A 13,029-nucleotide genomic window follows, 5' to 3' on the forward strand; every position below is an offset into this window, starting at 1 on the left:
TTCTTTGGGAGTGGAGTTTTTGTATCATATGGTAATTCTATGTTTAACTTTCTGAGAAACCACCAAACTATTTCCCACAGTAGCTGCAAACATTTTTACCTTTCCACCAGCAATGTACAAAAGTTCCAATTTCCTTTTTAAAAAATTATTTAAACTAAAAAAAACCCAAAAGTTCACACATTTCTCCCACCCCTACTCCCCACCTCTTGAAACCCCTCTTTGCCTCTTGCAACCACCAGTCTGGTCTCTGTATCTGTAAGCTTGGAGATTGTTGTTGTTGTTATTGTTTTCAGATTCCACATATGAGAGAGATAATACAGTATTTGTCTTTCTCTGTATGACTTATTTCACTTAGCATAATGCCCTCAAGATCCATCCATGTTGTTGCAAAATGCAAGATTTCATTCTCTTTAATGACTGAATAATATATATTTCTTTATCCATTCATCCATTGATGGACAGTTACATTGTTTCCATATCTGAGCTATTGTAAATAATGCTGCAATGAACATGGGGGTGCATATATCTTTTCAAATTAGTATTTTTGGGTTTTTTTGGATAAATACCCAGAAGTGGAACTGCTGGATCATATGGTAGTCCTATTTTTAATTTTTTGAGGAACCTCCATACTGTTTTACATAGTGGTTGCATCAATTTACATTCCTACCAACAGTGAGCAAGTGTTCCCTTTTCTCCACATCTTTGCCAACAATTGTTATTTCTTGGGTTGTTTGTGTGTGTTTGTTTTTTTATTTGTAATAGTCATTTTAACAAGTGTGAGGTGATATCTCATTGTGGTTTTGATTTGCATTTCTGTGATGATTAATGATGTTGATCATCTTTTCACGTACCTGTTGGTCATCTGTATGTCTTCTCTGGAGAAATGTCTTGTTCAGAGCTTCTGCCTAGATTGTTTTTTTGGTTTTTTGTTTTTTTGTTTTTGCTATTGAGTTGTATGAGTTCTTTGTATTTTTCAGATGTATGATTTGTAATTATTTTCTCCATTCAATAGGATGCCTTTTCATTTTGTTGATAGTTTCCTTTGCTGTGCACAAGCTTTTTAGCTTGATGTAGTCCTTGATGTACTTGTTGATTTTTGCCTTTGTTACTTTTGCTTTTGCTGTCAGATTCAAAAAATCATCACCAAGACCAATGTCAAGGAGCTTACCACGCATATTTTCTTCTAGATGTTTTATGGTTTCAGGTCTTACGTTTAAGTCTTAACCATTTTGAGTTAATTTTTGTGTATGGTGTAAGATAGTGGTTTAGTTTCATTCTTTTGCATGTGGCTGTCCAGTTTTCCCAACACCATTTATTGAAGAGACTGTCCTTTCTTCATTGTATATTCTTGTCTCCTTTGTCATAAATTGACTACAGTTCCAGTTTCTTCACATCCTCAACAACACTTGTTATTTTCCATTTTTTATCATAGCCATCCTAATAAGTATGAAGTTGTATCACATTGTGATTTTGATTTGCATTTCCCTAATGACTAATGATGTGTTGAGCATATTTTCATGTGTTTATTGGCCATTTGTATATATCCTCTTTGAAGAAATATCTATTCAAGCTCTTTGCCCATCTTTTTTTTTTTTTAATATTTATTTATTTGGTTGCACTGGGTCTTAGTTGCAGCATGCGGGATCTTCGTTGCCACGTGCGAGATCTTTGTTGCAGCATACGAGATCGTTAGTTGCAGCACGCGGGATCTTTAGTTGTGGCATGCGGGATCTCGTTCCCTGACCAGGGATTGAATCCGGGGCCCCTGCATTAGGAGCCTGGAGTCTTAAGCACTGGACCACCTGGGAGGTCCCTTTGCCCATCTTTGAATTGGGCTGTTTGTTTTTTTGTTTTGAGTTGTGGGAGTTCTTTTTCTATTCTGGATATTATTCCCTTATCAGATATATGATTTGAAAATATTTTCTCGTATTCCATACATTATCTTTTCACTTTCTTGATAGTATCCTTTGATGCACAAAATATTTTAATTTTGATACATTCCAATTATCTATTTTTTGTTGTTGTTGCCTGTGCTTTTGTTGAAAAGCCTGTCAATTTCCTATTGAATCTTCTGGCACCTTGTTGATAATCAATTAACTATATATGTGAAGGTTTATTTCTGGGCTCTATGTTCTATTCCATTTATCTATATTTCTTTCCTTATGCCAGTACCACACGTCTTGACTACTGTAGCTTTGTAGTAGTTGGTAGTTTTGAAATATGGAAGTGTGAGTCCTCCAACTTTGTTATTTTTTCAAGACTGTTGTGGCCATTCAGGGTCCCTTCAGATTCCAAAAGAATTTTAGGATGGATTTTTCTATTTCTGCAAAAAATTCCATTGGAATTTTGATCAGGATTGTACTGAATCTGTAGATCACTTTTTCCCTACAACTGTGTGTGTGTATGTGTGTATTCATACATATATATATAATTTATTGAGATGATCATGTGATTTTAAACCCTTTATTATGTTAATATCATATATCACATTGATTAATTTGCATATGTTGAACCATCCTTGCATCCCAGGGATAAATCCCACTTCGCCATTGTATATGATCCCTTTAATGTGCTGTCGAAATAAGTTTGCTAGTATTTTGTTGGGGATTTTTGCATCCATGTTCATCAGGGATGTTGGCCTGTAGTTTTCTTTTCTTGTGGTGTCTTTGTCTTGCTTTGGTATCAGGGTGATGCTGGCCTCATACAGTGAGTTATGAAGTATTTCCTCCTCTTCAATTTTTTAGAAGAGAATGAGAAGTACTGGTATTAATTCTTCTTTAAATGTTTGATTGAATTCACCAGTGAAGCCATCTAATCCTGAATGTTTCTTTGTTGGGAAGTCTTCAATTACTGACTAAATCTCCTTAGTAGTTATAGGTCTTTTCAGATTTTCTATTTCTTTATGGGCCATTTTTGGTAGATTGTCTGTGAAAGGGACATACTCATTTCCTCTACTCATAGAATACTTCTGTATTCCAGATGTGTGAGTGTTTTTCCCACACCAAGAAATTCTCCAGATCTCAGCGGACACCAACTGGGTGTTCTATAGTTTAACTCAATTCTGACACTATCTAACTGGAGATAGCATCAGATCCCACAATTTACGTGCTCAGTCCCACAAGTGTGCCCCCACTTCAGATGCCATTTGCAAGTCCAGGTTGTCATTTGTGTTTCTGAGTAAGCAGCTACATATCGGAGGTTCCCACAACCCCCTTCTTGAGTTTGATAACTTGCTAGAATGGCTCACCGAACTCAGGAAAACAGTTTACTTACTAGATTACTGGTTTGTTATAAAAGGATAAAAATCAGGAATAGCCAGATGGAAGAGATACATAAAGTTATGGGGGAAGGAGTGCAGAGCTTCCATGACTTCTCTGGGTGCAATACCCTCTCAGTACCTCCACATCTTCACCAACCTGGAAGCTCTCCAAACTCCTTTGGTTAGGATATTTCTGGGAGTGCATTTTGATATGCATGTTTGATTCAATCATTGACCAGTGGTGATTACATCAATCTCCAGCCCCTCTCCCTTGGAGGTCAGGGGATGGGGCTGAAAGTTCCAATCCTCTAATCACATGGTTGGTTCCCCTGGCTATCACCTCCCATCCTGAGGCTATCCAAAGCCCCGAGCCAACAGTCATCTGGTTTATAGTCTTGTTCAAGTCTTCTGTCTCTGCATTGATCTGTCTGGTTGCTTGGCTGATCAAGTTGTCCTTGTTCCTTTTTTCCCTCTAATTCTAGTTCTCATTTCTAGTCAATGAGTAATAACCCCTATATTAAAAACATATTTAAACTTACATTTTTTCTGTACATAGCAATAATTATTTAGTACCTATAGTTCTCCCCTCATATTCTTTCCCACCTCTAATGTTTTTGTAAAATTAGTTGAAATTTTGGTTCTAAGCTTATTAAAATTATTGGCTACATTATACCTTTTATTTTAGGAATCCTTTTTTTTTTTCTTTTAAAAAATTTTTTTAGGAATCCTTTCTTAACAGTTGTACAACAGTCAAAACCATATTATCAGAAATTATTTATTTTCAGTGTTATTTACTTTTTTGTATATTAACATAGTTTCAAAATTTCAAACGTTTTAAGAGGATATACAATTTAAAAATCTCCTTCTCACTCTTGTTCCCAAGCCATTCAGGTTCTCCTTCTAGGAAACATCTAAAGTTATCAGTTTCTTGAGAATCTTTTCAGAGATATTCTATGCATATACAAGCAAACATTCATGGTCTTTCTTTTAATTTTTTTCTTATCCAAATGATAGCATACCATCCACATGTTCTGAATCTTGCTTTTGTCTTAACGATATATCTTGGAGGTCATACCAAATTATGCATTTTTAAACCTTTCATTGTGGAAATTTTCAAACATATACAAAGAAGAGAGAATAGTATAATGAGCCCCCATGAACCCATCACCCATTTCAGTAATAACGAACACTCTGTTATTATTGTCTTATTTATCCCTCGCATTTATTATTATTAATATTATTATTATTAAAACTTTGCTGGAGTATTTTAAAGCATACCCTATACATCATATCATTTCACTTTTAAATATTTTGGCTCATATCTTTAAAAGATAAAGACTTAAATACAACCACAATAACATTATCACACTCAATAAAATGTATAATTTCTCAATATCATCTAATACCTAGTCTGTATTTAGTTTTCCCTTAGTAGCTCAAAAATGTTTTATTTTGCAGTTGTCAACATTCAGATATATATATTTTTTTAATTTAATTAATTAATTAATTAATTAATTAATTAATTTGGCTGCCATTGGGTCTTCGTTGCTGCGCGCGGGCTTTCTCTAGTTGCAGCAAGCAGGGTCTACTCTTTGTTGTGGTGCTCAGGCTCCTCATTGTGGTGGCTTCTCTTGTTGTGGAGCATGGGCTCTAGATGCGTGGGCTTCATTAGTTGCAGCACGCAGGCTCAGTAGTTGTGGCTCACGGGCTCTAGAGCACAGGCTCAGTAGATGTGGCGCACGGGCTTAGTTGCTCCATGGCGTGTGGGATCTTCCCAGACCAGGGCTCGAACACGTGTCCCCTGCATTGGCAGATGGATTCTTAACCACTGTGCCACCAGGGAAGCCCCATCCTTCAGATATTTTTATTGACAATTTCGGAAGCTCTGCCACTCCCACTCCTTGTTTCCCTTAAGCTCTTTTTCCTATTTGACACTGTTGACTATTCCTCATAACTTTTAAAGCTATTCTGCATGCTCTTCTGTTCTAAATCCTTCTTTTTTATTTTTTCTTGGCTCCTCTACTTCCTCCTACCTGTACCCTTGAGGCCCAATGTTGAACTCTTCTCTTTTCTCTAACTTTCCTTTTCAGGTAACTAATCTACATTACTGTTTCAACTATCACCTTTGCTTGAAACTAATATAATACTGTCAATCAACTATACATCAATTAAAAAATAAACATCACCTTTGTTAATGACTAAAATCTTCATCTCTAGCTCAGGCCTCTCATCCAAACTCCAGTTCTCTATTTCTAACTGCCTACAGGACACTTCTGCATGAAAGCCCTATTGTAAACTCAAACTGAAAATATCTAAAATTGAGCTTATGATTTCCCCCATGCCAAGTAATTCTCTTCGTTTCCTCATTTCTGATCATGGATATTTCATTCTCCCTGTTCCTAAGCTTAACATCCTAGTTACTTCTAACTTGTGTTTCTCTTTCATTCCCCTTATTCAGTTAGTTACCAAATTCTGTTGATTCTTTCCTTGTAGTGACTCTAGCTTCTCTCCAGTCTCACTGTTATTCTCCAAAATCTAATCTCAGACCTTCATAGGTAACTTAGCTACCATTTAGCGTTATGCTGGAAGTCTTGACCAATGCCATGAAATGAGAAATCAAAATAAGAGGTATAAATACTGGCAAGGCAAAGACAAAACTGTCAGGACTTCCCTGGTGGTGCAGTGGTTAAGACTCCACACTCCCAAATGCAGGGGGCCCGGGGTCGATCCCTGGTCAGGGAACTAGATCCCACAGGCATGCCACAACTAAGGAGCCTGCATGCTGCAACTAAGGAGCCCACCTGGTGCAACCAAATAAATAAATAAATAAATATTAAGAAAAAGACAAAACTGTCATTATTTCCAGTTGATATGAAAATCCAAGAGAGTCAACTTACAAGTTATTAAACAAAAAAGAAATATTTACATGCAAGATGGCCACTTATAAAATATATCTAAATCAATAACTTTCTATATAAGCAATAACTAAGTAGAAAATGAAATTTCATTCACAACAGTAACAAAAGCTATAAAATATATAAGAATATAGGCAATGTTCTCTTATATAGGAGAGGATGAAAAAAAAGCACTAAGCATAAAAGAAAAATTTGATTGGACATCATCAAAATTAACTTCTGCTATTTCATTTAAGAAAATGAAAGGCAAGCCACAGAGTGGGAGAAAATATTCACAATACCTATGTCTGAGAAAGGATTTGTATCCAGAATATATAAAGAGCTTTTACAACTCTAAATAAGAAAACAACCTAATAACAAAATGGGCAAAAGATTTGAACAGACACTACACCAGGAAAGATGTATCAATAGCAATTAAGTAAATGAAAAGCTTCTCAAATCATTGGGCATCAGGGAAACGCATGTGAAATACCACTATATATACCCACTAGAATTGCTAAATTAAAAAGACAATACTAAGTGATGGTAAAGATGTGGAGCACCAGGACTCGCATACATTAGAATTTTAAATGGTACAACCACTTTGCTGTACTATTTGATAGTTTTTTTAAATGTTAAACATACAAAGTTAAACATACACCTACCCAATGACCCAACAATTCCACTCTTAGGTATCCCTCAAGAGAAATGAAAACATATGTCCACAAAACGACTGATTGATGAAAGAAATTTTCAAATATTGAGGTACGGGGAAGTCATTCTGGCTTGAGTTAACTTGAATTTTATGCACACAGCCTGTTTGCGGCCTAACAAACATAGATTGTAACTCTGCTTTAATTATTAAAGAAAAGGATGCATTGACCGGAAGTAAACAATGTCCATGTTAAAAATAAAGATTAAATGCCTCCCTTCCTGAGATGCCAATACTGATACTCCTTCCATGATAAGGCTCCCTTCCCAGGTGCCAAGGCCAGTACTGACTCGCTGTGCACATGCCAATTTGGTTTTTGGTTTGTTTTTGGAAAACCTTGAAAGAATGTATCCATGACTTGTTTGATGTTCTTTGCTCTGACCAGATATAAAATTGTGATGAAAACCATGCTTATCTGGAGCAGTTCCTCAGGGTTATCTGAGACGCTGTCTTCTGGGCTACAGTCCTCAGTTTGGCTCAAGTAAAACTCTTTTCTCTTCCTATTATAGATTATTTATTATTTTCGTCAATAAGACTTATATACAATATTCATAGCAACTTTATCCATAATGGCCCCAAACTAGAAACAAATTGCTATATATCCTTGCGATTGAATGCTACTAAGCAATAAAAGGGAATGAACTACTGTTATGCCCCACAACACGAATAAATCTCAGAAATATTATGCTGAGAAAATAATTAGCAGCTCATGGTTTTTGAAAAATCAAAATACTTATACAAGTTAAGAAGGTAACTATCAAGCTATCATATACAATGTGATGAAAGAAATTTTCACATATTGAGGTATGAGGGAAGTCATTCTGGCTTATGCATGATTTAACTTGAATTTTATGCTAGCTAAAACAACCTGCTTGTGGCCTATCAAACATACATTGTACACCTGATGTAATTATTAAAGAAAAGGGTACACTGACCAGAAATAATGTCCATATTAAAAATAAAGATTAAATGCCTCCCTTTTGGGATACCAGTGCTAGTACTCCTTCGATGATAAGACCCCCTTCCCAGGTGCCAGGGCCATAGAGACTCACTGTGTATGTACTGATCTGCTTTTTTTTGAAACTCTGAAGGAATGTATCCCTAACTTGTTTGATGTTCTTTGTTCTGACAAGATATAAAACTGTGCTGAAAACCATGCTTCTCTGGAGCAGTTGCTCAGTTATCTGAGATATCCTATTCCAAAAAAAAAAAAAAAAGGACACAAAAGAGTAAATGCTCTATGATTCCATTTATATGAAGTTCTAGAAAGGTATAATTAATCTTCAGTGACAGCAAGCAGAACAGTGGTCCTCTGGGGCTAGGGGTGGTAAGGATTGACCGCAAAGGGGTACAAGGGAACTATTTGGGGGTGATGGAAATGTATGTCTTGACTGTGGTAGTAATTATGTGGTGCATACATTTGTCAGAAGTCATCAAGCTATAAACTTAAAATGAGCTTATTTAGTGGTATGTAAATTATACCTCTATATATTTGATTTAAAAAGAAAAAATATAATTTGGCAATAAAAAGGGATGAAATACTGATACATGCTACATTGTGGATGAAACTCAAGAACATTACGCTAAGTGGAAGAAACCAAATACAAAAAGATGATATACTGTGTGATCCCATTCATGTGAAATGGTCAGGAAAGACAACTTTAGAGACAAATAGGTTAGTGGTTGTTGCCCGGGGGTTGGGAACAGGGAGTGACTGTAACTGGGCATGAAGGATCTTTTTGGGGTGATGGAAATGTTTTAAAATCAGACATGAAAAAAATAAAAAATTAAAATCAGATTGTGATGATAGTAGCACAACGTTGTAAATTTACTAAAAATCATTTAATTGTACACTTAAAGTGAACGAATTTATGGTATGTAAATTATATTTCAATAAAGCTGTTTTAAAAAGATAATTGACCATATGGTCCAGCAATCATGCTCCTTGGTGTCTATCCAAATGAGTTGAAAACTTATGTTTGCACAAAAACCTGCACTTAGATGTTTATAGTGCTTTATTCATAATTGCCAAATCTTGGAAGCAACCAAGATGTCCTTCAGTGGGTAGATGGATAAACTGTGGTACATCCAGACAATGAAATATTACTCAGCACTAAAAAGAAATGAGCTATCAAGCCAGGAAAAGACATGGAGGAACCTCAAATGCACATTACTAAGTGAAAGAAGCCAATCTGAAAAAGCTACATATGGTATGATTCCAACTAAGGCAAAGCTATGGAGACAATAAAAAGTTCAGCAGTTGTCAGATATTGGGGGGAGAGGGGAATGAATAGGTGGACCACAGAGGATTTTTAGGGCAGTGAAACTATTCTGTATGATACTATAATGGTGAATACATGTCATCATACAGTTGTCAAAACTCATAGAATGTACACCACCAAGAGTGAACTCTAATGCAAACTATGGACTCTGGGTAGTAATAACATATCAGTGTAGGTTTATCAATTGTAAAAACTGTACCACTCTAGTGTAGGCTGTTGATCATGGGGGAGGTTGTACATGTGAGAGGGCAGGGAATATATGGGAATTCTCTATTTTCAGCTCAATTTTGATTTGAATTTAAAACTACTCTGAAAAATAAACTCTATTTTTAAAAAAGAAGAAATGAGCTATAAAGCCATGAAAAGCCATGGGTGAAATTCAAATGCATATTACTAAGTGAAAGAAGTCAATCTGAAAAGGCTAAAGATTGATTACAACTATATAACCTTCTAGAAAAGGCAAAACTAAGAGACAGTAAAAAGATCAGTGGCTGCCAGGGGTTAGGAGGGAGGGAGGGATGCATAGGCAGGCCACAGAGGATTTTTAGGGCAGTGAAACTATTCTGTATAATACTATAATGGTGAATACGTTTGTTAAAACTTGTAGAATATACAACTTCAAGAATAAATCCTAAGGTAAACTGTGGACTTTGGATGATAATGATGTGCCAATGTAGGTTTGTTGATTGTAACAGACGTATCATGGGAACTCCCTACCTTCCGCTCAATTTTGCTGTGACCCTGAAACTGCTCTAAATAATGCAGTATTACAAAGTAACTATTTAGGGCTTCCCTGGTGGCACAGTGGTTGAGAATCTGCCTGCCAATGCAGGGGACACGCGTTCGAGCCCTGGTCTGGGAAGATCCCACATGCTGCGGAGCAACTAGGCCCGTGAGCCACAATTACTGAGCCTGCGCATCTGGAGCCTGTGCTCCTCAACAAGAGAGGCCTTGATAGTGAGAGGCCTGCGCACCGCGATGAAGAGTGGCCCCCACTTGCCACACTAGAGAAAGCCCTTGCACAGAAACGAAGACCCAACACAGCCAAAAATAAATAAATAAATAAATAAAAATTTAAAAAGACAACAACAACAACAACAAAAAGTAACTATTTAGGGCTTCCCTGGTGGCACAGTGGTTAAGAATCTGCCTGCCAATGCAGGGGACACGGGTTTGAGCCCTGGTTGGGGAAGATCCCACATGCTGCGGAGCAACGAAGCCTGTGCGCCACAACTACTGAGCCCGCGTGCCACAACTACTGAAGCCAGGGTGCCTAAAGCCCGTGCTCCGCACCAAGAGAAGCCACCGCAATGAGAAGCCTATGCACCGTAACGAAGTGTAGCACTGGCTCGCTGCAACTAGAGAAAGCCTGAGCGCAGCAACGAAGACCCAACGCAGCCAAAAAAAAAAAATTAAAAAAAAGTAACTGTTTAAACAAAAATAATAACAATGTATCATGAGATAAAAGTAGAATGCACAATGAGCGGTCCAGGAAGAGAGAATGGAAGTATAATAATGTAAGGTTCTTATACTCTTTGTGAAGTGGTATAATAAACACTTAAAGGTAGACTGATAACTTATAGATGTACACCATCAACCTTTAAGCAACCACTAAAATAAAAAAACAAAGAGGTATAGCTAGGGACTTCCCTGGTGGTCCAGTGGTTACGACTCCATGCTTCCAATGCAGGGGGCGTGAGCTTGATCCCTGGTTGGGGAGCTAAGATCCCACATGCCGCTCAATGTGGCCAAAAAAAAAAGGGGGTATAGCCAATAAGCCAACAAAGGAGATAAAATGGAATAAAAATAATATTGATTAATCCAAAAGAAGGCAGAAAAAGAGAACAAAGAAGAGATGGGGCAAATAGAAAACAAATAGCAAGATGACAGACTCAAACCTAACAATCACAAATCAACAATCACGTTAAATGTAGATGTTCTAAACACCCCAGTTACAGGGTAAAGATGATCAGATTGGGTAAAAAAAGCAAGACCCAACCGTATGCTGCCTACAAAAAATACTCCTTAAATACAAAGACACAAATAGGTTAAAAGTAAAAGTATGTAAAAAAAAGATGTACCATGATAACACTAGTCAAAAGAAAGCTGGAGGGGCTATATTAATATTGGACAAAGTAGATTTCAGAGCAAAGATACCATGAATAAAGAAGGTAATTTCATAATGATAGAGGGGTCAATTAATGAAGAGAACATAACAATTCTAAACACTTGTGCATCTAATATAAGACCTATAAAATACGTGAATCATGGACTTCCCTGGTGGTCCAGTGGTTATGACTCTGCGCTTCCACTGCAGGGGGTGCAGGTTCGATCCCTGGTCCGGGAACTAAGATCCCACATGCTGCGTGGCACGGCCAAAAAAAAAAAAAAAATCCATGAATCAAAAACTGATAAACTTGTAAAAAGAAATAGACAAATCCACAATTCAAGTCAGAGATTTCAATACTCTTAATAACTGATAGAATGAGTAGGCATAAAATGAGCAAGGATATAGTAGAAGTAAATAACACTATCAACCAAATTGACCTGGTTGACATTTATAGAACAGTCCACCCAATAGCAGCAAAATACACATTCTTTTCAAGTGTACATGGAGTATTTACCAGGATAGGCTATATTCTAGGCCACAAAACAAGTCTCAATGAATTTGAAAGGATTCAAGTCACACAAAATATGAATAATGGAATTTAAATTACCTATCAATAACAGAAACATCTCTGGAAAATCCTCAAATATTTGAAAACTAAATAATCCACTTCTAGACAACACATGGGACAAAGAAGAAATCAAAAAAGAAATTAGAACATATTTTGAACTGAATAAAAATGAAACCACACCATATAATTCATGACATTCTGCTGAAACAATAGTTACAGGGTAATTTTTAAGCACTAAACACCTATATCAGAACAGAAGGAAGTCTCAAAACAATAACTTCAGCTTTCACTTCAGTAAAAAGAAGAGCAAATAAAACTCAAAGAACAAAAATAATGAAGATCAAAGTGGAAATCAGTGAGATAGAAAACAAACAATAGAGAAAAATCAACAAAACCATATTCTTGTACACCAGTGTTCATTGCAGCATTATTCACAATAGTCAAAAGTTGGAAACAATACAAATGTCCATCAATAGATGAATAGTAGCTAGAAAAGTCGAATTCATGGAGACAGAAAGTAGACTAGAGGTTGGTTTTCAGGGGCTGTGGGAAGAGGGGAATGAGCAGCTATTGCTTAGTGGTACAGAGTTTCTATTCGGGGTGATGAAAAAGTTTCAGCAATAGACAAGGGTGATGGTTCCACAACATTGCGAATGTACTTAACGCCACTGGATTGTACACTTAAAAATGGTTGAAATGGCAAATTTTGTTATATATATTTACCACTATTTTAAAAAATTAATAATGTAATATATCAAAAACTATTGAATTGTACAATTTAAGTGAGTGAATTGTATGGTCTGTGAATTTATATCTCAATAAAGCTGTTAAAAAAAAGAGTGCATACTGTATGATTTCATTTATATAAAACTCTAGAAAATGCAAACTAATATATGGTGACAGCTACCTTAACTCACTACCACATTTTCTTTTACCGCCTCCGTTTTTACTAACACTTTTTCAGTTCCCTGACTGCCTCTTTATGTTAATATTTGTCTTGAGGAGAAAACAGCGGTCTGGGGAGGAGGAGGCGGCCTCACTTTGTCACGGGAAATGTGAAGCTCGGGGACCTCCGAACCGAGGAACTGGGACCCCAGAGATCCTTGATTACCCAAAGGTGTAGTTTAGAAGCCAGTGACTTGCAGAGCACGCGGCGGGCGCTAGAACTCCATTTCCCAGGAGGTCGCGGGGCACCGGGTGGGGA

This window comes from Balaenoptera musculus, chromosome X (genome assembly GCF_009873245.2).
Source record: "Balaenoptera musculus isolate JJ_BM4_2016_0621 chromosome X, mBalMus1.pri.v3, whole genome shotgun sequence".
NCBI classification, from domain to species: domain Eukaryota; kingdom Metazoa; phylum Chordata; class Mammalia; order Artiodactyla; family Balaenopteridae; genus Balaenoptera; species Balaenoptera musculus.